This window comes from Lepisosteus oculatus, unplaced genomic scaffold (assembly GCF_040954835.1).
Source record: "Lepisosteus oculatus isolate fLepOcu1 unplaced genomic scaffold, fLepOcu1.hap2 HAP2_SCAFFOLD_48, whole genome shotgun sequence".
NCBI classification, from domain to species: domain Eukaryota; kingdom Metazoa; phylum Chordata; class Actinopteri; order Semionotiformes; family Lepisosteidae; genus Lepisosteus; species Lepisosteus oculatus.
The window spans coordinates 1,837,999-1,865,955 of NW_027168020.1; the positions used below are offsets into that span (position 1 = coordinate 1,837,999).

The 27,957-nt window shown below is 46.3% G+C and overlaps 5 non-coding genes and 1 pseudogene across 5 annotated transcripts; 3 read left to right on the forward strand and 3 right to left on the reverse strand.

Annotated features, from left to right (window-relative positions):
- Positions 1 to 3,179: 3,179 nt before the first annotated feature.
- On the forward strand, positions 3,180 to 3,321 carry LOC138230215 (U4 spliceosomal RNA). The gene has a single exon (XR_011186250.1). It is a non-coding gene; the product is annotated as a U4 spliceosomal RNA (small nuclear RNA).
- A 9,680-nt stretch (positions 3,322 to 13,001) lies between these two features.
- Positions 13,002 to 13,143, reverse strand: LOC138230205 (U4 spliceosomal RNA). The gene has a single exon (XR_011186240.1). It is a non-coding gene; the product is annotated as a U4 spliceosomal RNA (small nuclear RNA).
- Positions 13,144 to 14,436: 1,293 nt separating this feature from the next.
- LOC138230347 (5S ribosomal RNA) lies at positions 14,437 to 14,555 on the forward strand. The gene has a single exon (XR_011186374.1). It is a non-coding gene; the product is annotated as a 5S ribosomal RNA (ribosomal RNA).
- A 636-nt stretch (positions 14,556 to 15,191) lies between these two features.
- On the reverse strand, positions 15,192 to 15,361 carry LOC138230156 (U1 spliceosomal RNA). The gene has a single exon (XR_011186197.1). It is a non-coding gene; the product is annotated as a U1 spliceosomal RNA (small nuclear RNA).
- A 6,921-nt stretch (positions 15,362 to 22,282) lies between these two features.
- LOC138230298 (5S ribosomal RNA) lies at positions 22,283 to 22,401 on the forward strand. Its single transcript, XR_011186328.1, has one exon. It is a non-coding gene; the product is annotated as a 5S ribosomal RNA (ribosomal RNA).
- A 635-nt stretch (positions 22,402 to 23,036) lies between these two features.
- On the reverse strand, positions 23,037 to 23,172 carry LOC138230139 (U1 spliceosomal RNA; annotated as a pseudogene).
- Between the last annotated feature and the right edge of the window lie 4,785 nt (positions 23,173 to 27,957).

The following is a 27,957-nucleotide window of genomic DNA, read 5'->3' on the forward strand; positions in this document are numbered from 1 at the left end:
CAGTAATTGGCACTGAATGCTGCACATATATTCCTGAAAATTCTGAGCACATCTCAGATCTGGCCCAACACATTTACAATGAGGGACAGAAATTTCAGTATGGGTAAAGTCTGTGTTTGGGGCCTGGGGTGGAACCTTTTTATAGTGTTTATCCGTAGGAGTAGTATTGTTTATATGTATAATTGTAATCATCACATTCACAAAAAAATGTATCACATCTTGCTATAACCGTGGAACGTACAATGACATGGCAATACATACCTGTTCGCCAAGAAAGGAAAGATCTGCCCTGACATTGTATTTATAAAAATAGGCTACACTGACGTATGCCATATTTTATAAGGGGGGAATGAAGAAAGATGTGAAGACGGGGGTTTGAATTTAATCCTTTCTGTAGGGGGTTTAGACTTCTAAGTCACAAGCTGGGGTTTATGGCAGGAAAGGGGGTTAACTGATAAGGATTGCAGATGCAAGCTAGGAACCCCCCTGGGTGTAATGTTAAACTGACCATTTGCCCAGAACATCGTAAACTGGCCAAATACCATGAACCCCCCTCTTTACCATCAGACCGAGTGACGTCAGAAACGGAGAAGAAAACACTATATAACCCAAAAGTTTGTAACAGTACGTGGAACAATACTTCGGTTTTGTTGTTTCTTGCGGGAAACAAGACTTCGGCTTTATTGTTCCTTGCATGCAATAAACTCATCTGTTTTACTTCATCTCGGGATCAAGAACCTTATTTCTTCTGTTACAACAACCAGAACTATAACAGTCCTTAACACTTAACTACACCATTCCAAACTAACACTAAAGAAACACTAGTATATACTGGTATAACAAATATAACCAAACATAATCATTAACTGAGCAGTCACTGGGAGCAAATCTCCTTCCCATCCACAAAGGCCCTCGCTCCCACAAAGTAGGCTCTCCTCCCCTCTCTTCTGGCAGCTTCAACCTGGGGCCACAGCTGGTTCCTGGTACTCCTGTCCGCGGCAGACAGGTCCTCTGCAAACCTCAGTTTGTTCCCATTCAAATACTCATTCTCCCTCGCCGCTCGCCACAGCATGTCCCTCGCCGTCCTCTTGGTGAACTGTATTATAATCGATCTGGGGCGCACTTGCCCAGACATGTTCGCTCTCCCGAGCCTGTGAACAAAGTCAATGGCCGATATTGTCACGCCCGACATCCCTCCCTAGAGGGCGCTCCACTGCTCTCATTATCGTTCTTGTCATTTAGCTCTCCAGGTGTACCTTTTTAGTGTTATTATTTAAAGACCAGCTCCTCCAGTCCTCGGGGCTCATCATTAGGGTAAGATGTCGCGAGGCCCGCCTAGCACCAGGAAACCCTACGTCCGTCTCCTGAGGGCATAGGCCTCATCCCCGACACCTCCCGTTTCCTGAGCCCGGGGTCTGGAGGATCTCGCCCCGTCACCCTTGGACCTCCATGTTTCGTTCGTCTGTGTGCTCCCCTCTCTCGGGGATTTTAACTTTGTCGCGTTCCAGGATGGATTTCCAGTTGATGGACTTTCGGACTGTGCTTTGACCTGCCCTTGGACTCGTTTGGATTTGGATGCCGTTTTGTCTTCCCCGTACACTGTCTCACGGACTGTCACTATTATTTTGTGCACTATTAAACCCCTCTGTGTTCCTTTTACCACGCCTCCTGTTTTCTCCAGCTCTTACCGCATCGCATAGGGTCTTCTACAATATCTGACACGGATTCCAGTTCGTGTCCGTTACAGATATTACGTCCTCCTGGTCCGGCAGGGTCCTTTTACAGATACCCTTCACTGTTGCAACAAGGTCCTTATCACGTTCCTCTTTAACTCCAAATAATTTTAAATTCCATCATCGACGGTATCTATCTACATCGTTCACTTTCAATTCAAGTTCTTTAATATGCTTTTCTTGTTTGGTATTTACTTGTTTAAGAACTTTTACTTCACTCTTTAAGTCTTCAACCTCTTTAAACACACAGTCCATGGACTTTTTAAGACTTTCGATTGCGACTGTATTAGATCAAATCATTTCCTTCAGCTCACCCATGCTCTGTGCCATCATGTTGAAGATGTTGGTCTGGAGCTCCTCCAGCGTCAGGTCGCCCCTTCCTCTCTTGGCTGCCGGGGTTTTCACAGGTGTGCTGGGCAGGGACTCCGGCTCTTCCTCTGGCAGCTGAGTCTCACTTGGGCTGCGAACGTTCGCGTACGAGCGCATCTCCAGCACTCTTTCCACGTCCCCTCCAGCTGCTTCACTTTTCCCTTTAGTTGCCATCAATTTTCTTGTAGTGCTATACATATACGATTGAGGTTTCTTAGACTTCTCCTTCGAAGACCCAGCACTCTCTTTTCTTTTCCCAGTGTTACTCATATCGAAATTCTTAAACCTAAAAAAAAACGTTTTTTTTTCTTTCAATTATAACTGAAGTTTAAACAAGTAGTGTTAAGTCCTTATTTTTCTGTAGTCAAAAAAAGCAAAAATTAACATTCAGGTCATGAAAAACTCAAAAAAAATCCTCAACCACTAAACTTTACCTCCCACCTGAGCGCCATCTTGAACGCCCCTACCACCAGAGAATGCTCACGATTTCGGAAGCTGTCTCCGGGACGTGCTGATTCCACACATCCTGAATAAATCATGATATTGTTAGTTGCTGTAGCTAGACGTTCAAATGAGTTTCATGGCCAGATGGACTGTTTCCTCCAGCGGTATAGTATTGCAGTGAGACAGCACGATGCCTGCAAGACTATGTCACGCTAAACGCCACAGATTGTGTTTGTCCGTTCATGTCAGTCATCCTGCAGCCACGGGAAGTGGGACACAAACATGCCGCAATGCTTTCAAGACATTAGGATTTGTTTGTGCAACATCCGAGAAGAGTACTTGTGGCTTGAATGTGAACTGTACGTGCCCGCCCCCTTTCCTCTGTAGTGCATGAGTTCCTCCCGGCATGCCCTTCGTCATTGTTCTGTCATCTTGTATTTAAAGGGTTGTATTTCTGCTGCTGAAAAGAATCAACGGGTTTCTTTGTTCCCAACGGAGCCCTTGTCTGTCATGAAATTCTTCAAAACCTCAAGCTAGAAGAAGACGACAAATATGAAGCGTTACAGCAACGACATGCCATGAGACGATTGATAACGATTTCCATAGGATCCCCGCGGTTGCCTGGCAACCGTCAGCTTTGCGCAGTGGCAGTATCGTAGCCTGTGAGGTTTAGCCGAGGCGGGATTATTGCTAGTTGAAAACTTTTCCCAATACCCCGCTTCCGCCGGTTTGCAATACAATCGGCAAAAGCAATTTTTGACAGTCTCGTTAGAGACTGAGCAAGGTGTTTAAAGACAGATTTGGTCATGGTGACATCATGGTAGAAAGAAGCGAGCTTGTTCCCAGTGGGCATTGATTCGTCGAATATACGTATATTTACGGTGAAATTACGGCTATACGTATATATACGTCGCCTCGAAGTATAATCAACGTCGAATTGCAACCGTAAAATTGACGACATTAACAAACGCATATATAACGTCGAAAACACATCTAACACAGTGCCTGAGGCTTTTTACTGTATGTATCGTGTGTGCCGCAACTAGGAGTATACGGCACTCTGCACAGTGTACGAAGTAAATTATTTTCGCAGCAATTAATTTACACGTGTATAATAAATATAGTAAATATAATAAATTAATTACTGCGAAAATAATTTACTTCGTACACTGTGCAGAGTGCCGTATACTCCTAGTTGCGGCACACAATCAATGCCCACAGCTTGGCATACAAGGGTTTTGCTGAGGGGGTCTTGCCACCTGCCTGAAAAAAAACAGTAAAATGTTTGAGTGCCTATAGAGTTTCTATTTTTATTTTCTTGACAAAAGTCCCCCATCAGTGCGCGGTGCCCGAGGAAAAATCTGTAGGGGGGCGTCTGAAATTCTGAGGGGGGAGTGATATTTCAGTTGAAACGGAGCTGTACGGTGCAGCTACCCAAATGAAATCTCGCAGCTATGCCGTTGATTAGTGCTTCATGATAGAAGATAACGACTAGCAATCTGGTATTTGCGATGAAGTTCAGTTTCACATTTTTCGTCACTCTCAAGGTTTGTATTGCCTGGAGCGAAAAGTACCATAAGCGTTCATTTTTGCAGCTACATGGACGTTCTGAATCGTTAAGAAAAAAATGTTGTAAAACCAACAGAAAGCACAGACTGCTATAACTAGTCCTAGTTATATAACGATTTTAAGTATAATGATAAACTACTGCAAGGAATCGGTCCACCTGAGCAAACAGGATCGTAATGTTGACACTCAATAATATGTGCAGTTCCTGGACGGATAGCCCTCCTGCCTATCAAACAGACTGAGTGACTGTTCGTGTCATTTAGTGTTGTCTGACCATTGACAAAGTACAACTATTTTTTTAGGGTGCAAATTAAGTTAGGTAAAACTTTTTGCCCAAAACTGAAGGGGCGACATTCCCCCCTCCCCCCGTGATGCCAGGCCTGTCCCCATCCTATTCCATAATGTCATTATATATAATACCATACAACAGTGACCGATCCTTACTTATTGCATGCGTTAAAATTGCACATCAGCTCATAGCAGCGATGTATTATCAATGTTAAATTTCAACCATAATATCGACAACATTAATAAACGCATACGTTGAGAAAATATCGAACCCAGCATATTTTCCGGTTATATACCACAATGCATTGCTAGTATTCGTTGGTCACCATTTTGGACACGTTTTTCAAACGTAAAAGTATATCCGAAAATATCTCAGCAATCCTCTTTTGACGAGTAAGTATGAACAATAATAATACTATCTGAATACATACAGATCTTTCTTAATATTATTTTGATTAAAATAGTATGTGAATAAGCAAAAAAATGGCACATAAAATAGTGTGAATGGGGAAGATGACACAAAATCGTTTTGCCGTTTCTCTTATTCTTATTCTATGTTGTACTTTCAAACTTTGGGTACTCTTTAATTAGGACAGACTTTATTGCTCAACTGCTATGATGCAAGCCAAATTTTATACATTTATTTCAGCTTTGAGCTTAGTAAACCGTTCATTTTTTAGATTATACTAAAGAAGATATTAATCATCATTTATTTGGGAAGTAATATTATATAATTTTCTCCTAGCTGCGGTGCTGAAGTCCCACCCTACATCAACAGAAAAAGAAATAAAGGAGCACGCAATGTGTTACTTGAAGAATGCATATGCAAGGCAGGGGGCCAGGAGATCTGGACTCTGAAAATAATAGGTTTTTGGTTCTAACTGTTAGGACAATTAGACAGGGTTTGCAAATAGTGGACAAAAATCGTCTTAACTTCCATTGTAATATTTTATATTTTATGTAATATTTTTTTCTTGGAAATATAGAAGTTGTACATTTTAAAATGTATATTTGAATCAAAATGTGGTTTTGAGTTAGTGTGTTAATGTAATTAGTTTTCTGTTTGTCATTACTATACTGTATATTGCCATGTTACCAGAATTTGTAGCTGAAGTTTAAGACTAGTTGTGTTTTTATGATTATTGCCCATATGTTGATTGTTGATTGATTGTATACAATGTATAATTTGAAATACATATGTTTCAGGTGTGAATGTGTATTTTCAGAATACATTTCTAAACCTAATCATTGGCTTGTTTTACTTGTTTCTACACCTATAAAATCTATCTTTGATGTATAATAGACCTCTACCCATATACGTATAATAGACCTCTAATGTTATCCGTATAATAGACCTCTAACCATATACGTATAATAGACCTCTAAAGTTATCCGGAACTCCAACCATATATGTATAATAGTCCTCTAAATTTATCCGTATAATAGAACTCCAACCATTTATGTATAATGAACGTCTAAATATAGACGTATAATTGACGTTTAACTTTAGACGTATATTAGAATTTCATTCTAGACGAATTGTAGACCACATTTAGACGTCTAAGATATGCGTTTAATAGACGTATATTATACGTCTTTTGCCCAATGGGTTACGTCTCAACAGAAACGCTCTTTAGCTCTTTCAGCGTTATGCAGAGAACATCGTCTGTCGAGATCACTTTTTAGTCAGCGCGAAACGCCGTGTGCTGTCAGTTTGATTTCATATTGCTCGTAGCGGCGCCCGGCTTTTGTCTGTCAAACGTTAGGTTGCGCTTCTTCATGCTGCATCGTCGGCATGAGTGGAGCTTTATAAACGTCTGTACTTACTGCGCCCCATAAGAAATCGTTTGTCCCCGTTCAAAAGAGATTGTGCGATGTCCTGCAGCAAACCTTTGACAGTTTGAAAAGAGGAATTTATTCTGCTTCCTGTGCGTGCAGTAGTTACAAAGTTGAACGCCTTTACACGATCTGCTGCAGTTTTCAGTGGGCGGGCTTTGTCAAATGGCTTGGAAAAACGCACTGTGTTTCGGCTCGGGAAACATCATGAGCAGTGTCCTGCATGTTTTCTGTGTATAGCTGTCTTTTAACGCATACAGAATTCATTCGAAATCATTGATTTCTCCAATTAACAAGGGTCCCTTAAAGGATGAGTCAAAGTAACGTCTAATCGGATTAGTTTCCTTAGAGCTGGTTCAGAGTTTGCTCAAGAGTTTACCTTTCACAGATGCGCAAAGAAGAATGTTGGGAGTGCACGCTTCAAGGCGCCTTACAGCTGTAGGGAGTGATTCGAGACGATTCGTGGCGTGTGCTCGTTCCCATATACCGTATGACCCGGGGTGCAGTGCTAGGATGACGTACAATACCGCTTGGGCACGTAACAGCGTTATATGCAAGTGCGGGACGTGAGGGTTTTCGTTTGTTCGTTTTGTTTTGCTCTGCTTTGCTTTGTTTTGCTTTCCATCGCGTTGGTAAGAGCGTAAATAAAAAGGCGATTCCTGTGTCTACCACTAATGTAAGAGCTATTTCAAGTGCGACGTGGTGCGGCTTTTCAAATGCTTGTGGGCATTTCTCTGTTGTTGATTCTTTTTTTGTGTGTAACAAAGTGGCATTTTCATGTCCGGACGGGGAGACTTTATCATTCCGACATGAAGCCACCCTTAAGTCCTCTGAGGCGTGTCTGTCTGCAAGGCTTGTATTTTGGAAATGTTTTTTTGAAACGGAGAACGACTTTGAAATAGGCTTCCGCCGGCGCCTCGCGATCCAGGTAAGATTGTAGCAAGAACGCAGCGGCGGTGGGGCTTGCTGTAGTCGTGGCTGAGTGGTTAAGGCGATGGACTAGAAATCCATTGGGGTCTCCCCGCACAGGTTCCAATCCTGCCGACTACGTTGTCCGCCTTCAGTCGGTGTGTTTCGGCACAAGCAAAGAAGCGTGCCTCTTTGCTGTTCCTGGTGGTTTTAAAACGCCCAATCGCTTGTACCCGCTGCCTTGGAAATAAGTTCTTCAGCGTCCGCAAATGACATTTTGCAGCTGGAAGCAGATGTCGACGCGTTTTGCACAGAGCACCAAAAAAGCGTCTTTTTTGAAGGCCCAGGCACTGAGCATTGGTGGTTCAGTGGTAGAATTCTCGCTTGCCACGCAGGAGGCTCGGGTTAGATTCCCGGCCAATGCAGTGACTTTTGCAGCGAGCGGCTCCATCACTTGCATCCCCTTGCAACTCGCAACTGAATACCCACTGAAGCTAAGCAGGTGTGAGCCAGGTCAGTACCTGGATGAGGATGAGCTACAGGGAAAAACAAAGCTTCCAGCTGGAAGCGGTGTTAATGGTGCCGGCGGGGGGGTGCTCACCCTGAGGTCTGTGCGGGTCCCAATGCCCCAGTATAGTGACGGAGATGCTGTGTTGTAAAAGGGCGCTGTCTTTTGGATGAGATGTAAAACCGAGGTCACAGCGCTCTGTGGTCATTCAAAATGACCACCAAAACCTTTGACAAAAGCTCTTGGTAATTGATGGTCTTCAATAATGCTTCTCCTTTAGGTACATTTTAAATCAGCTGAAAAATGCTGTGAAATGGGGGGGCACTTTAGGCCAGTGTAGGATTTGGGTTACAAGAACCATGAAACTGCACGAGAAAGCCCGTACACTGAATTACACGGCTTTCTATTCAAAGGAAGACAAAAGAAATTCCCTGAGTTTGATTTTTTGCAGCACAGAGAGGAGCACTGTCGTGAGGCCGGTTAGCTCAGTTGGTTAGAGCGTGGTGCTAATAACGCCAAGGTCGTGGGTTTGAGCCCTGTACGGGCCAGGTCTAGGTCCAGGTCCCTGTTTGTGAAACAGGCAAATGACTGTCTCAGGGGCCCATTCCTCATTCTCAAGACACATGTGTGCAGTATGTACACCGTGCATTGAGCAATAGGGACTGAATACACCACAGGAAAGGTTAGAAGTCATTCTGAGGTGCCACATGTGAGGGATACAGCTAGGCATCCGAAATGTAGGGTTTGAGACCCTTCAGGAGTACTGCATCCTTTGAGACAGACCCGTGCATGTTAAACAAATGATCATTTCTTTCGGCATTAGGGACTAAATATACTAAACATATGATGCTAAAATGTTATTTCCACATATATTAATGTAATAAATGATTGCTTATGCTTTATAAACAAATCTAATTAAAATAAAAGCTTAAGTTTTGTATTTATCTTGTACCATAGAACATGATTTTCTTTGTATTTCAAGCCCACAAAGTGTCCAAATGACGCACTACATGATATAAGGAAGATTATCACATGCATATCGGTATTATCTTTCTTATGAAAATGCATTCCTTTCATTACCTTTTACTTTTTAAAATGAACTCAAATTGAGTATAATGTAATAATTTAAGTAGAATAGATTCTAATAATATAATGATCCAGTGTTTTGCACTACTTCACTGCTTCACTGCTCTATGCCATCTGGAAATAAATCCTCAGACTGCTTACTGCCCTGGGCATGTACCAATAAATTAAAGGAGCACATCTGTTTATCACTGCATTGAAGCAGGAGACACACAGTCTCTGCAAACACATCCTAGATACAGTGTTCCAGCACCTTTGACCTCATCCAGAACGTATCATTTCTTGAAAGGGATTGCTGTCCGAATGCACATCTGAATCCCAAACAGAATCTCTAGTAAAATACGATCATTTGTGAAACAGGCAAATGACTGTCTCAGGGGCCCATTCCTCATTGTCAGACACATGTATGGAATGCTTTCACCGTGCATTGAGCAATAGGGATTAAAAACACCGCAGGTAAGGTTAGATGTCATGTTCTATGATCATTTCTTTCAGCATTAGGGACTAAATATACTAAACGTATGATGCTAAAATGTTATTTTCACATATATTAATGTAATAAATGATTGCTTATGCTTTATAAACAAATCTAATTAAAATAAAAGCTTAAGTTTTGTATTTATCTTGTACCATAGTACATGATTTGCTTTGTATTTCAAGCCCACAAAGTGTCCAAATGTTCTATGATCATTTCTTTCAGCATTAGGGACTAAATATACCAAACGTATGATGCTAAAATCCTGAAAAAAGGATGTGCTCCATCTCGTCAGTAGATTGGATTCCAAAACTGATTTGGGTCAATATACATTACCTTTGAAATTAAAGTACAGTCTACTGTAGGGAACCATCAACTTAGAAAGCATTGGCCTTCCCTGGGGGTCAGGTAGGTGCAAAAGATAAACCTTTATCCTATCTTTATCTTAAGATAAGTGGCCAAGCAGTATTTTTCCAAGTTTCACCAAGCACATCATGTTGCCATAGTAGACAAAGTTCTATAAAATGTTAAATAACTTTTAAAAAAAGCATCTTGGTCTTACAGTACTGTACAAGGTGAATTAAACTGTCCCTGGTAATAAAAAGTAATTAGAAGCATCTCAGAAACTTTATCTCTAGAAACATTAGCTGTTTTATATCATGTAATTTAGTGTGATGTTGTCAGAATTCAAGGACATTATCACACACAGAAATTGGTTCAGTTAAATCTAAAAAACACAGCTAAACATGGGTTTAAATGTAACAGAAGTCTTACCTCTTGTCAAAAGATTTAATTCAAGAAGCGATGTAATAAATGATTGCTTATGCTTTATAAAGAAGCTTAAGTTTTGTATTTATCTTGTACCATAGAACATGATTTTCTTTGTATTTGAAGCCCACAAAGTGTCCAAATGATGCACTACATGATATAAGGAAGATTATCACATGCATATCGGTATTATCTTTCTTATGAAAATGCATTCCTTTCATTACCTTTTACTTTTTAAAATGAACTCAAATTGTGTATAATGTAATAATTTAAGTAGAATAGATTCAGGTAGGAAATATAGAGTCATGATGTTTATGGCTGACATCATTTCACATGGGTGAATTTTAAGCTAAGAAATAAAAACATTTACAATGAAGATACCATTGCTTAATTTTAAATGCCTTTAAAAAATAAATACCTCCTGAGAATAATTTGCCACTCCCAGATCCTTGGTAAGGTACTGTTTGAATCCAATCAGGAGAGGAGCATCCAGGGAGTGCTTTCTATAGAGTCCAGCTTGGGCCACTCTCTTCCGGCCTGCTGATACTTTTTAACTACTCAGGGCCTGTAAGGATATAAAACACCGGTTTAAACATTTTATACCTATAAGACAAATTAGAATTTTAGTAAAAAATAGATACATCTGAAAAATAAAAAGTCTTACTGCTGATAGAGTTCTTCAGAGCTCACATCTTCCCCTTCCTTATCCGCTTCTGTTTCAGTTTCTAGAGCAGCCTCTGGCATCTCTTCCTCCTGGACTGCGGCCTCTTGCTCAGGGCCGCTGGAATGCAGGTAGATTCTTTTCAACATGCTTTTACATAATATGTTGTAACAATGATTTCAAAAAGAAACTACAGAAGCCTTACAGATTAAAAATATCTCACCTTGCCAATGTGTCTTCAGGCTTCCCATGTACAAAAAGGCCCAAGGACTCTAGCAGTCTTACAACCACTATCCTGTTTGCCTCACCAGACACGATCTCTATTCTGTGGTAATCCACGATGACCCCCTTCTTCAGGTGATTCATCATGTCCTCCCTCGCCTGTTGAGAGGCCATCCTGATCTTTTCTGCCGTGGCGTGCTTCATACACGCCCTCTTCAAGTGAGCAGGAAGCTGATCAAGAGTATTCAGGTACATCTTGCACACCAGGGGAATCCGCGCGGGTTTCCTTTGAAAATAAATAATACCATCTGTGTATAGAAACAAGCTAAGACTGATTTCTTAAATTATCCTTAATTTTCTCTCTCATAGTTTGAGCATAATGATTTTATTGCATTTATATAAGAATTGCTCATTGCTCCTAAATAAATAATGGTTTCATAAAAAAGTGAACACTTGGTCTCAGTCACAGACTTTCCAATAGAAGCCATTGTGGAGTTCAGCAACTGCAGGTCCTAGAAGTGGGGAAGGAATTTTAAAAGAGAAATTGAATTACAATACAGAAGGAATGGCTGAGGGATCACTGAAATATATATATACAAATTCCAAAGACTGAGTCCATATAGAAACAACTACCTTTCATTTTCAGTATAAGAAAAAAAAAACATTATCTTCCAAAGCATCATAAAATTGTCCCTTCTTCCAGACTCTACTTCTCTCTTGTAGTAGTATAGCAGACCTTTCCAGGTGAGCAGATCACAGAGTCCGAAATGAGCTTCCTCCATCAAGCAAAGTACCTGAACATGACTCTGTCTTCATAAAAGCGCCCCTGTAATAAAGAAATTAAATCCGAAATCAAGAGGGCAGTTGCCTACTGAAATACAAGAAGTCATCAATTTTAACCTAGCAACACATTAAAGGCTGCATCTATACAAGTACGATTCTAGAAATGCTCACCAGAATACGTTTTAAGAAGGAACTGCGCCTCAGGTTCCGCCGAGATCTTAACTCGGATGGCAGGATTCAGAGTCCGGAGTGCGGACTGATGGCGCACGGAGAGTCCATATACTGTGGATCCCTCAGTGATCTTCCGCGTATTCAAACCGCCAGCGTGTGACTCCCCTGTCCCTGTGACCTCATTGCTCTGCTCTCTCCTCTGTGCAGCTGAGCCCGACTCACGGTAAAATGGAAAAAAATATGCCCTCGACGTGAGATTTATTCTGGAGCGAGCCAGTGTTGCGCATAGATGCCTTCAAAGCAGTTAACCCAGGTTCGATTCCCGGCCAACGCAGTTACGAATGTTTTCAAATGCTGTCATGAGCCTTGGATTGTGACTAGCAAAGCGAAGCCTTTTGAAAGAGCTAAAGCACTGCAAAACGGAATTGAAGGAGAATCTTACAGGGGATTCTGAGCAGTGTCTGCATACATGCAGTCAGATAAAGGTGCTGAAAGCTTGAGCTACTCTCAATGTCATACTGCCCTTCCCCGGAGTAAATCTGTTACATTGAAAGAATGCTTCTGGCAGGTTCAAAAAGAGACCCTTGTTAATTGGAGAAATCAATGATTTCGAATGAATTCTGTATGCGTTAAAAGACAGCTATACACAGAAAACATGCAGGACACTGCTCATGATGTTTCCCGAGCAGAAACACAGTGCGTTTTTCCAAGCCATTTGACAAAGCCCACCCACTGAAAACTGCAGCAGATCGTGTAAAGACGTTCAACTTTGTAACTACTGCACGCACAGGAAGCAGAATAAATTCCTCTTTTCAAACTGTCAAAGGTTTGCTTTGCGAACGCTGCAGGACATCGCACAATCTCTTTTGAATGGGGACAAACGATTTCTTATGGGGCGCAGTAAGTACAGACGTTTAAAATGCTCCACTCATGCCGACGATGCAGCATGAAGAAGCGCAACCTAACGTTTGACAGACAAAAGCCAGGCGCCGCTACGAGCAATATGAAATCATACTGACAAGCACACGGCGTTTCGCGCTGACACAAAAGTAATCTCGACAGACGCTGTTCTCTGCATAAAGCTGAAAGAGCTAAAGAGCGTTTCTGTTGACACGTAACAAGTTCGTTTCTTTCTACCATGATATCACCGTGACCAAATCTGTCTTTAAACACCTTGCTCAGTCTCTGACGAGACTGTCAAAAATTGCTTTCGCCGATTGTATTGCAAACCGGCGGAAGCGGGGTATTGGGAAAAGTTTTCAACTAGCAATAATCACGCCTCGGCTAACCCTCACAGGCTACGATACTGCCACTGCGCAAAGCTGACGGTTGCCAGGCAACCGCGGGGATCCTATGGAAATCGTTATCGATCGTGTCATGGCATGTCGTTGCTATAACGCTTCATATTTGTCGTCTTCTTCTTCTTCTAGCTTGAGGTTTTGAAGAATTTCATGACAGACAAGGGCTCCGTTGGGAACAAAGGGCGTTGTGAGAAAACCGTTGCTTATTTTCAGCAGCAGAAATACAACCCTTTAAATACAAGATGACAGAACAATGACGAAGGGCATGCCGGGAGGAACTCATGCACTACAGAGGAAAGGGGGCGGGCACGTACAGTTCACATTCAAGCCACAAGTACTCCTCTTGGATGTTGCACAAACAAATCCTAACGTCTTGAAAGCATTGCAGCATGTTTGTGTCCCACTTCCCGTGGCTGCGGGACGACTGACACGAACGGACAAACACAATCTGTGGCGTTTAGCGTGACATAGTCTTGCAGGCATCGTGCTGTCTCACTGCAATACTATACCGCTGGAGGAAACAGTCCATCTGGCCATGAAACTCATTTGAACGTCTAGCTACAGCAACTAACAATATCATGATTTATTCAGGATGTGTGGAATCAGCACGTCCCGGAGACAGCTTCCGAAATCGTGAGCATTCTCTGGTGGTAGGGGCGTTCAAGATGGCGCTCAGGTGGGAGGTAAAGTTTAGTGGTTGGGGAGTTTTTTTGAGTTTTTCATGACCTGAATGTTAATTTTTGCTTTTTTTGACTACAGAAAAATAAGGACTTAACACTAGTTGTTTAAACTTCAGTTATAATTGAAAGAAAAAAAAAACGATTTTTTTTTAGGTTTAAAAAGTCCGATATGAGTAACACTGGGAAAAGAAAAGAGAGTGCTGGGTCTTCGAAGGAGAACTCTAAGATACCTCAATCGTATATGTATAGCACTACAAAAAAATCGATGGCAACTAAAGGGAAAAGTGAAGCAGCTGCAGGGGCAGCAAGAGGGCGGAGGCGCCGCGCGCCCGGCCGAAGTGTTGGACCGGTGCGCTTTACGTGCTGAAATAAACACGCGACAGCCCCGAAATGTTTCCAGAGTGCTGTGCACTGAAGACTTGCCTGGTGCTCCTCCGTGCAGATTCTTTGTCCTCCTCCAGTGCGGGACGAGCCAACACAAGGGAGCGCATTCGCCAACATCCAGGCACGCAATGCGATTTGGAAAGCAGCTCCTTTCCAAAGAGTTGCACACGAACGATCCTTCAGTCCCGCTCGGGGGGCACGGAGCCCCCGCCACACACAGCTTCAAGTAGCGAGTCAGGCGCCAGGGCTTTCGCTTACGGCCACACCACCCTGAACACGCCCGATCTCGTCTGATCTTGGAAGCTAAGCAGGGTCGGGCCTGGTTAGTACTTGGATGGGAGACCGCCTGGGAATACCAGGTGCTATAAACTCTTGCTCTCCCGGCCAGCAGGGGTCGCCGTTGGTGCCGTAGGCTTTGGGAGGAAAACCTGCAGGATGGAAAGGTGATCTATAGCCTCATCTCTAGAGATGTTTTGTTGCTGTGGCATGTGTGTGACCCATATTCAAAAAAAAAAACCCGTCTGTAAAATGAATATCGAAGCTGCCTCTAAATCTGCAAATGAAGATGAGTCGATAAACCACTCGTTTTTCGTATAACTAGACATATATTCATTTGTTACCGATTTCATTCATTGAGCACGGTTACAGTAGAGGTACAGCCATTCACTGTTTGACATGTCTGCACTGGTACAGAACCGAGCAATCAGAAAACGGGTGAAACTGTCTTTAGACTCAGCATACAGTACCGAGGCCCCCCATGACCAAATAAAGGCTAACCTCGATAATCAGCCTAAAGAACGCAGACTACAGCAAAACGACTGACTTTGAAAAGGGAATGAACGTCCGGAAGGAGTAGTGGAACTAGCTTGAGATGCTTCTCCGGACCCCTAACTAAAAGCCAGCGAGAACCAGCAGCGGCGTCCACTCCTGTCGAACCGGGATCCTTCCGCAGCCACGCAGCTCGTGGTGTCCTAACCCTCCCGTATCTGATTTTGGACCAAGCACATCAGGGGAGAGCGCGAACGCAGTCCCCCACTACCAGAAATTATGCAGTCGAGATTCCCACATTTGGGGAATTCGCAGGGGTCAGCACAGCCGGAGTGCAATGGCCGAGCCTCGCCCTGGGTGAACCGATTTCGATTTTTAAGAACTTTATTTTCTTTTCACAAAAAAATACAGGAAATCACAAATCAGAAAGCTTTACATTAATATACATACTTAAAACAGTATATATGATCACATCTCATTACATTTTGACACGGTAACAGTTACATAGCAACAATTTTCTTTTTTTCTGGTGCAAATCACATTCTTTATTTAAACATGATAATGTTTTTCACAGTTTCTTGAGATACTGTCCAATGCTCTCTATTTCCCACAGATTTTCTGCTTCCTCCCTCCCTTCTCTCCACAGATCTCTGAGGTAATAGTTCTCTCGGGTGATGAACAGGGCCAGGCTACCTGCTGCCTTGACTGGGACCTCGATGCCTTTGAACAGCCCCATGTTCCTCACTCTCCACAGGGCGTCTTTCCCACTGTTCACCACGGCCCAGATCCTGTCAAACACGTCAGGGGGAAGTTTGACAGGAGAGATGCCGTATATGATGAAAGCAGCGGTCAGGGTAAATTGGGGCGAGAGAGCCTGCAACCAATCTTCAAACTGTGTCCAGAAGGCCTTAGCAAAAAAGCAGGACCACAGGAGATGGGTCACAGTCTCCTCCTCGCCGCAGCCCACCCTAACGCAGCGAGGGCTGGGGGTGAGGCCCCTACGGTACAAGAAAGTTCGTACCGGTAAGCACTGGTGGACGACACTCCAGGCTAAATCTCTGTGAATGTTGCACAGAAATTTAGAGGATGTGTGTTTCCACACCTTCCTTGTTTGGGCTGATGTTAAAATGCCCACAGGGGTCTGCCTATTGTTCTGGGGTGCTACGAAATCTTCCAGTTTTTGGACGCTGACATCTCGGAGGGGAATATGGCCAATTGGGTGAGATCTTAGAAAACTTTTAACTGTCCCATAAATTGCAGGGCATGTGTCAGAGAGTGGGACGTCCAGCTTGGGTCTGACACCCCACACTCTGAACACCTCCCTACCTACCCAGAGCCTGGAAAAATAAGTCCAGGTACGCGCTGCAGGTGCTGTTGCAAAGCCTCTCAGCACAGAGGCCAGGAAAATGCACAGCAGCTTCGTAGCAATATCTGGGACAGACTTCCCCCCTGAGGGTAGCGGCCTGTACATTATTTCCCTTCTGAGTCTTTCCTGCTTCCCACCCCATAGAAATTGAAACATCAATCTCCTCAGCACCGCCGCAACACGGTGTGGGATTGGGAAGGTAGAAGCCAGAAAATTCAAGACAGGCAAGAGCTCGGCTTTGATGACCAGCACCTTCCCTGTCATGGTGAGGTCTCGGTCCTTCCATTGCATCAGTTTTTTGTTTAAGATTGGCAATTTGTTCTGCCAATTTACTGTTCCCATCTCTTCTCCAAAATACACCCCCAGGACCTTAATTCTCTTCTCTTGCAGCCTGAGATCATGTCCTTCTTTTGGCTCCCTCCAGTTCTGATAAAAAATCTCACTCTTAGATGTGTTAATTTTTGCGGAGGAAGCCAAAGAGAACCGATCACAGCACTGCAGAGCTCTGCTAATTGAGGCATTGTCAGAGAGGAGCAGGGTGACGTCATCCATGTATAGAGATGTCTTTACCTCTCCTCCCCCACTTCCAGGCACTGGTATCCCATTAATGGCCTGATCCTGGCGCAAGGCACAGGCTAAGGGCTCCATAGCCAAAATGAATAACAAGGGGGATAATGGGCAGCCCTGCCTCACCCCTGAACAGACTTCAAAGGTGCGTGATCTATTGCCATTAACCATGACTCTGCTGTTGCTACCTGTGTACAGCAGGTTAATCCACTTTCTCATGATGGGGCCAAACTTCATGTGCTCAAGTACCGATGTTAAGTACTGCCGGTTTAGGCGGTCAAAGGCCTTTTCTAGGTCTACACCTAAAATGCACAGAGGGAGGGAGCGATCCTCAGAGTACAGACAGACATCCCTCAACAAGGCCAGGTTGTCGCTCATCAGGCGTCCTGCTATCCCACAAGTCTGTTCTTTCCCTACCAGTGAGGCCACTACATTTTGTAGGCGCAGGAAAAGGGCTTTGGACAGGATCTTAGTGTCCACGCCTAACAGGCTGAGGGGTCTCCAGTTCTTTATGTCATTTTTTGCTCCTTTCTTAAACAAGAGAGAGATAGTGCCTTCTCTTAAGGAGTCAGGCAGCAATTCTGTCTTGTAGCTTTCCTCGAATAGGAGCAGTAGCGGATCCTGAAGCAGATCCCAAAAGGTGCAATAAAATTCTTTAGGGAGCCCGTCAGCACCCGGAGTTTTCCCCTTCTGTAAGCTCTCCATAGCCTGTCTCAGCTCTTCTACTGTCAAATCCCTCTCAAGTACTTCCCTATCTTCTTCACTCAAAATGTTTTCTAGCTTTGAGGTAAAAAAATGAATATCTTCATCCTTTACCTCTGTAGAGCTGTACAGTCTTGAGTAGAAGGCCTCGGTGCAGGAGAGGATAGCACTCGGCTCTGTTCTCTCTCGTCCCTCCTCATCAACTACACTTTCCATGACAGTCTTGGAGCCTACCACTTTCCTGAAAAAGAAGCGAGTACACTTCTCATTTTCTTCCAAGAACTGCACTCTGCTTCTTAACAGCACTCCTCGACTACTTTCTTCGGCTATGCTCCGGATGTCCTTTTTTAAAAGGGCGATATCCTCGAGCACATCGAAGCCACTGTGCAGCATCGTGTAGAGACGCTGCAGCTGCCTCTGTTTCCTGGCTAGCACTCCTCTCCGTCTGGCAGCAGCCTTCCTTCCCTCAGCCATGAAAAAGGCCTTTGTCCTCACCTTCACCTCCTCCCACCACTCTCCTACTGACCCGTACAGACACTGCAAGGACAGCCACTGTGATAGTTTCTCCTTGTAGCGGGATACTACCCCCTCGTTCTCTAGCAGCTTTGTGTTGAGTTTCCAGAGGCCTGGGCCAAAGACAGTCCCGCCCTGGAGTTCCACTCTACACCCTAAAGCCTGATGATCTGAGAAGAAGACAGGCTGAAGAGTGACCCCAACAACTTTCACTCTCTCTGAGACAAAGCAATAGTCAATTCTGGAGCTGCTATTCCTCCCTGACCATGTATATCCTGCTGTTGTGGGATATATACATCTATATGTGTCTGAGAGTTTAAAGTCTTGAACTAAGTTTTGCAGGGCCAGTGAGCTGGAATCCAATTTTATCGGCGAGCTAGACTGCCTGTCTGTGTGCTCTAAGATACAATTAAAATCCCCTCCCACTATCACGTCTGTGCTGCATAACAATAGGGGGGAGAGTGCCTTGAGTAGCTCCACCCTTCCTCCTACGTCAGTAGGGCAATACACATTGATTAGCCGCAGGTTAACGGTCCCCCATTCCACATCCACACACAGCAACCTGCCATCTATGACCCTCTGAATACTTTTCAATTTGAATGCCCATCCTTTGAAAAGAATGGCCACGCCAGAGGCTCTGTTGTTATTGTCCCCTGACCAAACAGAAGGCCCTTTATCCCACCTATCTTCAAAACTTTTATACCTCTCTTGATAGGCTAAAGCACACTCCTGCAACATCAACACATCTCCCTCTCTCTGCTGGAGGTAATCAAAGACAGACTGGCATTTAACTCTGTCATTGATACCTCTTGTGTTAAGAGAAATTATGTTAAGAGCCATATTACATAAGAAAGTGGAACCAGTCTTTACAAAACACATTTCTCTTCGGTCTCACCTGTTACCTTTTTCTTTTTCTTTTTCTTCTTACCAATTTCCTGCCAGCCATCCTCTGAATGAGCCTTCATCAGGGTGGCAGCAGTAAAAGCGTTCACAGAGTCCATTTCAAGGAAGGGGGTAGAGGGAGGGGTGGAGGGGTTCCAGCTGTCCCCATCGCCATGCTCTCCTTCCTCCTCGCTCGGGGAGAAAACAGAGTCATTTTTCCTTTTCCTCAAGTCCAGCTCCTGGGAGCACTGAGGGGAAAGGGGTGCAGCCGATGCACCAGTCTCCTCTTCCCCCTCACCCACCAGCTGCTGCAGATCCTCCGTGATGGACTGGATGGAGGAGAGGAGGGCATCTGTAGCACTTGCAGAGTCTGAGAAAAGCAGCTCCGCTGAATCCTGGGTATCGTCGCTGGACCCGCTCCACCGGGGGGCCCCACACTGGCCCTCGTTCTGAGGAGCAGGAGTGGGGGAGGGGTCCTCGCTGTTCTCTGGGGTTTTCAAACCCTCGTGCTTGTCTGGTGCAGTCTGCGGTTGTGGGAGCGTAGTGGATTTCTCTTCCACCGGCCCCGGAGCCACAGCAGGACTTATCCTGGCTGGAGGCTGAGAGTCTTTGTCCAACAAGGGTTCTTTGTTTGACTTGTTGTTTGCTTTGGATTTTCGGGCCGGTTTGGCTGAAACAAGCACTGCCTCATCCTTTCTCATTTTGAGTTTATTGGCGTAGGCGTGAGGGCAGTTCTTAAAAACGTGTCCTTCCGAGCCACATAAATTGCACTTTGGCAGCATTGAACAGTCAGAGGCTAAATGTCCCTGTTTGCCACAGGTCTTGCAGCATTTCACAGTGCAGGACGATGCCAGGTGTCCCACAGCACCACAGCGCCGACACACCTTTGGTTGTCCCACATAAAACACATAGCCATTGCAGGCGCCCAGCCGGATTGTAGAGGGCAGGTGCCTTAAGCCTCCATTTACGCTGTCCGGTAGCAAGCGAACCTCGAATTTCCTTGCTCCTGTTTTTATACCATCAACATCTCTAACCTCAGTTCCATGGTGGACGGTGCAGTACTGGTTAAGCCAGGTGTGAATGTCCTCCGTCTTTGCCAGTTCCGAGAACATAACAACATGCACCGTTTTCCTCTCTCTCTGTGTCAGAGGCTGCAAGTTGATCTTCTCAAGTGCAGGAACTTTGCCTCTTTTTGCCTCAAACACATCCACGCATTGTTCAAACAGAGGATAGGTAGCAAATACAACCTCAAATGCTTTCTGACCTGGGAGAGCGAAGATGAAATCCAAGTGCCGAGGTTCAAAGCCAAGTTCCTTCTGTAACACTTTTCTGCTGAACTGCATACGATCCATGAAGAGGTCATCCAAGAGCTCAAAACGTACAGCATTCTTACGGGATCCAAAGGTTGCCATTTCAAAAACCGCAAATCGAACACTGCTTCCAACAAAAGAAAAACAATCCAACTACTCCACCTACAGGCTGATCAAGGTATCTCCCCTGCCAGGTAAGTATGAGTTAAACAGGCCCCTGCAAGCGGCCCGCACCCACAGCACAAATCGCGCAGCCTAGGCCACCTCCTCGCCCCGCACGCCACCGCCTCCTGCTGGGCCCACTCTTTCACACACTCACACGCCACACTAACACTCAAAAGTGTGGGCAAAACGAGAAAACGAGCGCGCCGTTTCCTACACATCTGCAGTCGCCGTTGCGCATTCGGAGCATGTCCCGGGATGCAATTCGGCCTCATTTGCATAACTCCAGACCGGCAGATCGCCACGCAAGCTCGCGACGTGCGCCTGCCACACACCGAACAAACCTTTTCAGCAATTTCCAAAAAACGGGCCTGCTCGCCTGCCCACAAGGCTCCGTCTCTTACCTGCTCTCCAGAGCCTGCTGCCTTCTGTGCTTTTCTCTCGGCACCGCTGCAGTGCACACAACTCCTGCAGCGGGAGGGGGGGAGAAAGTTCCCGCGCTCCGCCGCAGGGAAGGCTCGCTCCGTGCGCACACGTCCTTTCGATGCCAGTCCAACAAGTGCTCCGCATTAGCTGCGTCGGGGCTCCGGCGTGTCGCACCTCACCTCACCTCGCCCTACCCCCTCCTTGAATGTCTGCCGCTGGGCATGCCCCGCTCTCCTCCGCCTTATCTTATCGCGTGTGAGCACCGACAATGGCCACAATGCCGGGGAATGGCACCTGTAAAGTGTTAATTGGGGCACAGGAACAGCCCGTCTCGTCTCGGGGGGGGCGGCTTCAGAGACAATACAGCAAACACAGCGGGGCGGGGGAAGAAGACGACACCACACATGCGGGTACATTCAGCTCCGGCGGGAACGAGACATTTGTCGGTCTTTTCAAGTGCCGAGAGCTGAGCAATCCTTCACTTGTATCGTTTCTCCCCGGTGACTAGATCTGGCCCTGCGACTCTCGACTGGGCTCACCCCCGGGGCAGCCCAGCAGGTGTGAGCATGTCCGGCACCCGGATAGGAGATTCCACCCCGGAAAAGCTCCGGTTGCTGCTGCTCCTGCAAGAGGTGTGACTGGGACCAGTAGGGAGCGCTCACCCTGCGGGCTGTGTGGCTCTCTTACGCCCCAGCCTCCTGATGGCGACACTCTGCTGCACAAACAGAGGTCAAACCGAGGTCCCGACCCTCCTTGGCCATTAGGAAACCCCAGGGCGTCTCTCAAAAAGAGACGCCGGGGGTGTCCCTCTGGTGTTAGTGCTCCCCTTTACCCATCAGTCGGGGTCTCCTCCTAATCCCCGTCTAACCTGTAACAATCAATGACGAGGCCCCCCTGTCCGTGAGATTTAGTACTCGCGCAAGAGACCGGGGGCAGAGCGCGAACGCGGTCCCCCGCCCCCCACAAAGTGCGCGCTCCGGGTTCCCTCTCGGGGCCCTGCAACACAGCGGAAGGGCAGCGAGAAGGAGCCTCTTGCTCTGATGCCGCAAGGCCACAAGAGGGCGGAGGCGCCGCGCGCCCGGCCGACGTGTTGGACCGGTGCGCTTTACGTGCTGAAATAAACACGCGAAAGCCCCGAAATGTTTCCAGAGTGCTGTGCACTGGAGGTTTTTGTCTGGTGAAGACTTGCCTGGTGCTCCTCCGTGCAGATTGTTTGTCCTCCTCCAGTGCGGGACGAGTCAACACAAGGGAGCGCATTCGCCAATATCCAGGCACGCAATGCGATTTGGAAAGCAGCTCCTTTCCAAAGAGTTGCACACGAACGATCCTTCAGTCCCGCTCGGGGGGCACGGAACCCCCGCCACACACAGCTTCAAGTAGCGAGTCAGGCGCCGGGGCTTTCGCTTACGGCCACACCACCCTGAACACGCCCGATCTCGTCTGATCTCGGAAGCTAAGCAGCGTCGGGCCTGGTTAGTACTTGGATGGGAGACTGCCTGGGAATACCAGGTGCTGTAAGCTTTTGCTCTCCCGGCCAGCAGGGGTCGCCGTTGGTGCCGCAGGCTATGGGAGGAAAACCTGCAGGATGGAAAGGTGATCTATAGCCTCATCTCTAGAGATGTTTTGTTGCTGTGGCATGTGTGTGACCCATATTCAAAAAAAAAAACCCGTCTGTAAAACGAATATCGTAGCTGCCTCTAAATCTGCAAATGAAGATGAGTCGATAAACCACTCGTTTTTCGTATAACTAGACATATATTCATTTGTTACCGATTTCATTCATTGAGCATGGATACAGTAGAGGTACAGCCATTCACTGTTTGACATGTCTGCACTGGTACAGAACCGAGCAATCAGAAAACGGGTGAAACTGTCTTTAGACTCAGCATACAGTACCGAGGCCCCCCATGACCAAATAAAGGCTAACCTCGATAATCAGCCTAAAGAACGCAGACTACAGCAAAACGACTGACTTTGAAAAGAGAATGAACGTCCGGAAGGAGTAGTGGAACTAGCTTGAGATGCTTCTCCGGACCCCTAACTAAAAGCCAGCGAGAACCAGCAGCGGCGTCCACTCCTGTCGAACTGGGATCCTTCCGCAGCCACGCAGCTCGTGGTGTCCTAACCCTCCCTATCTGATTTTGGACCAAGCACATCAGGGGAGAGCGCGAACGCAGTCCCCCACTACCAGAAATTATGCAGTCGAGATTCCCACATTTGGGGAATTCGCAGGGGTCAGCACAGCCGGAGTGCAATGGCCGAGCCTCGCCCTGGGTGAACCGATTCGATTTTTAAGAACTTTATTTTCTTTTCACAAAAAAATACAGGAAATCACAAATCAGAAAGCTTTACATTAATATACATACTTAAAACAGTATATATGATCACATCTCATTACATTTTGACACGGAACCAGTTACATAGCAACAATTTCTTTTTTTCTGGTGCAAATCACATTCTTTACTTAAACATGATAATGTTTTTCACAGTTTCTTGAGATACTGTCCAATGCCCTCTATTTCCCACAGATTTTCTGCTTCCTCCCTCCCTTCTCTCCACAGATCTCTGAGGTAATAGTTCTCTCGGGTGATGAACAGGGCCAGGCTACCTGCTGCCTTGACTGGGACCTCGATGCCTTTGAACAGCCCCATGTTCCTCACTCTCCACAGGGCGTCTTTCCCACTGTTCACCACGGCCCAGATCCTGTCAAACACGTCAGGAGGAAGCTTGACAGGAGAGATGCCGTATATGATGAAAGCAGCGGTCAGGGTAAATTGGGGCGAGAGAGCCTGCAACCAATCTTCAAACTGTGCCCAGAAGGCCTTAGCAAAAAAGCAGGACCACAGGAGGTGGGTCACAGTCTCCTCCTCGCCGCAGCCCACCCTAACGCAGCGAGGGCTGGGGGTGAGGCCCCTACGGTACAAGAAAGTTCGTACCGGTAAGCACTGGTGGACGACACTCCAGGCTAAATCTCTGTGAATGTTGCACAGAAATTTAGAGGATGTGTGTTTCCACACCTTCCTTGTTTGGGCTGATGTTAAAATGCCCACAGGGGTCTGCCTATTGTTCTGGGGTGCTACGAAATCTTCCAGTTTTTGGACGCTGACATCTCGGAGGGGAATATGGCCAATTGGGTGAGATCTTAGAAAACTTTTAACTGTCCCATAAATTGCAGGGCATGTGTCAGAGAGTGGGACGTCCAGCTTGGGTCTGACACCCCACACTCTGAACACCTCCCTACCTACCCAGAGCCTGGAAAAATAAGTCCAGGTATGCGCTGCAGGTGCTGTTGCAAAGCCTCTCAGCACAGAGGCCAGGAAAATGCACAGCAGCTTCGTAGCAATATCTGGGACAGACTTCCCCCCTGAGGGTAGCGACCTGTACATTATTTCCCTTCTGAGTCTTTCCTGCTTCCCACCCCATAGAAATTGAAACATCAATCTCCTCATCACCGCCGCAACACGGTGTGGGATTGGGAAGGTAGAAGCCAGAAAATTCAAGACAGGCAAGAGCTCGGCTTTGATGACCAGCACCTTCCCTGTCATGGTGAGGTCTCGGTCCTTCCATTGCATCAGTTTTTTGTTTAAGATTGGCAATTTGTTCTGCCAATTTACTGTTCCCATCTCTTCTCCAAAATACACCCCCAGGACCTTAATTCTCTTCTCTTGCAGCCTGAGATCATGTCCTTCTTTTGGCTCCCTCCAGTTCTGATAAAAAATCTCACTCTTAGATGTGTTAATTTTTGCGGAGGAAGCCAAAGAGAACCGATCACAGCACTGCAGAGCTCTGCTAATTGAGGCATTGTCAGAGAGGAGCAGGGTGACGTCATCCATGTATAGAGACGTCTTTACCTCTCCTCCCCCACTTCCAGGCACTGGTATCCCATTAATGGCCTGATCCTGGCGCAAGGCACAGGCTAAGGGCTCCATAGCCAAAACGAATAACAAGGGGGATAATGGGCAGCCCTGCCTCACCCCTGAACAGACTTCAAAGGTGCGTGATCTATTGCCATTAACCATGACTCTGCTGTTGCTACCTGTGTACAGCAGGTTAATCCACTTTCTCATGATGGGGCCAAACTTCATGTGCTCAAGTACCGATGTTAAGTACTGCCGGTTTAGGCGGTCAAAGGCCTTTTCTAGGTCTACACCTAAAATGCACAGAGGGAGGGAGCGATCCTCAGAGTACAGACAGACATCCCTCAACAAGGCCAGGTTGTCGCTCATCAGGCGTCCTGCTATCCCACAAGTCTGTTCTTTCCCTACCAGTGAGGCCACTACATTTTGTAGGCGCAGGAAAAGGGCTTTGGACAGGATCTTAGTGTCCACGCCTAACAGGCTGAGGGGTCTCCAGTTCTTTATGTCATTTTTTGCTCCTTTCTTAAACAAGAGAGAGATAGTGCCTTCTCTTAAGGAGTCAGGCAGCAATTCTGTCTTGTAGCTTTCCTCGAATAGGAGCAGTAGCGGATCCTGAAGCAGATCCCAAAAGGTGCAATAAAATTCTTTAGGGAGCCCGTCAGCACCCGGAGTTTTCCCCTTCTGTAAGCTCTCCATAGCCTGTCTCAGCTCTTCTACTGTCAAATCCCTCTCAAGTACTTCCCTATCTTCTTCACTCAAAATGTTTTCTAGCTTTGAGGTAAAAAAATGAATATCTTCATCCTTTACCTCTGTAGAGCTGTACAGTCTTGAGTAGAAGGCCTCGGTGCAGGAGAGGATAGCACTCGGCTCTGTTCTCTCTCGTCCCTCCTCATCAACTACACTTTCCATGACAGTCTTGGAGCCTACCACTTTCCTGAAAAAGAAGCGAGTACACTTCTCATTTTCTTCCAAGAACTGCACTCTGCTTCTTAACAGCACTCCTCGACTACTTTCTTCGGCTATCCTCCGGATGTCCTTTTTTAAAAGGGCGATATCCTCGAGCACATCGAAGCCACTGTGCAGCATCGTGTAGAGACGCTGCAGCTGCCTCTGTTTCCTGGCTAGCACTCCTCTCCGTCTGGCAGCAGCCTTCCTTCCCTCAGCCATGAAAAAGGCCTTTGTCCTCACCTTCACCTCCTCCCACCACTCTCCTACTGACCCGTACAGACACTGCAAGGACAGCCACTGTGATAGTTTCTCCTTGTAGCGGGATACTACCCCCTCGTTCTCTAGCAGCTTTGTGTTGAGTTTCCAGAGGCCTGGGCCAAAGACAGTCCCGCCCTGGAGTTCCACTCTACACCCTAAAGCCTGATGATCTGAGAAGAAGACAGGCTGAAGAGTGACCCCAACAACTTTCACTCTCTCTGAGACAAAGCAATAGTCAATTCTGGAGCTGCTATTCCTCCCTGACCATGTATATCCTGCTGTTGTGGGATATATACATCTATATGTGTCTGAGAGTTTAAAGTCTTGAACTAAGTTTTGCAGGGCCAGTGAGCTGGAATCCAATTTTATCGGCGAGCTAGACTGCCTGTCTGTGTGCTCTAAGATACAATTAAAATCCCCTCCCACTATCACGTCTGTGCTGCATAACAATAGGGGGGAGAGTGCCTTGAGTAGCTCCACCCTTCCTCCTACGTCAGTAGGGCAATACACATTGATTAGCCGCAGGTTAACGGTCCCCCATTCCACATCCACACACAGCAACCTGCCATCTATGACCCTCTGAATACTTTTCAATTTGAATGCCCATCCTTTGAAAAGAATGGCCACGCCAGAGGCTCTGTTGTTATTGTCCCCTGACCAAACAGAAGGCCCTTTATCCCACCTATCTTCAAAACTTTTATACCTCTCTTGATAGGCTAAAGCACACTCCTGCAACATCAACACATCTCCCTCTCTCTGCTGGAGGTAATCAAAGACAGACTGGCATTTAACTCTGTCATTGATACCTCTTGTGTTAAGAGAAATTATGTTAAGAGCCATATTACATAAGAAAGTGGAACCAGTCTTTACAAAACACATTTCTCTTCGGTCTCACCTGTTACCTTTTTCTTTTTCTTTTTCTTCTTACCAATTTCCTGCCAGCCATCCTCTGAATGAGCCTTCATCAGGGTGGCAGCAGTAAAAGCGTTCACAGAGTCCATTTCAAGGAAGGGGGTAGAGGGAGGGGTGGAGAGGTTCCAGCTGTCCCCATCGCCATGCTCTCCTTCCTCCTCGCTCGGGGAGAAAACAGAGTCATTTTTTCTTTTCCTCAAGTCCAGCTCCTGGGAGCACTGAGGGGAAAGGGGTGCAGCCGATGCACCAGTCTCCTCTTCCCCCTCACCCACCAGCTGCTGCAGATCCTCCGTGATGGACTGGATGGAGGAGAGGAGGGCATCTGTAGCACTTGCAGAGTCTGAGAAAAGCAGCTCCGCTGAATCCTGGGTATCCTCGCTGGACCCGCTCCACCGGGGGGCCCCACACTGGCCCTCGTTCTGAGGAGCAGGAGTGGGGGAGGGGTCCTCGCTGTTCTCGGGGGTTTTCAAACCCTCGTGCTTGTCTGGTGCAGTCTGCGGTTGTGGGGGCGTAGTGGATTTCTCTTCCACCAGCCCCGGAGCCACAGCAGGACTGATCCTGGCTGGAGGCTGAGAGTCTTTGTCCAACAAGGGTTCTTTGTTTGACTTGTTGTTTGCTTTGGATTTTCGGGCCGGTTTGGCTGAAACAAGCACTGCCTCATCCTTTCTCATTTTGAGTTTATTGGCGTAGGCGTGAGGGCAGTTCTTAAAAACGTGTCCTTCCGAGCCACATAAATTGCACTTTGGCAGCATTGAACAGTCAGAGGCTAAATGTCCCTGTTTGCCACAGGTCTTGCAGCATTTCACAGTGCAGGACGATGCCAGGTGTCCCACAGCACCACAGCGCCGACACACCTTTGGTTGTCCCACATAAAACACATAGCCATTGCAGGCGCCCAGCCGGATTGTAGAGGGCAGGTGCCTTAAGCCTCCATTTACGCTGTCCGGTAGCAAGCGAACCTCGAATTTCCTTGCTCCTGTTTTTATACCATCAACATCTCTAACCTCAGTTCCATGGTGGACGGTGCAGTACTGGTTAAGCCAGGTGTGAATGTCCTCCGTCTTTGCCAGTTCCGAGAACATAACAACATGCACCGTTTTCC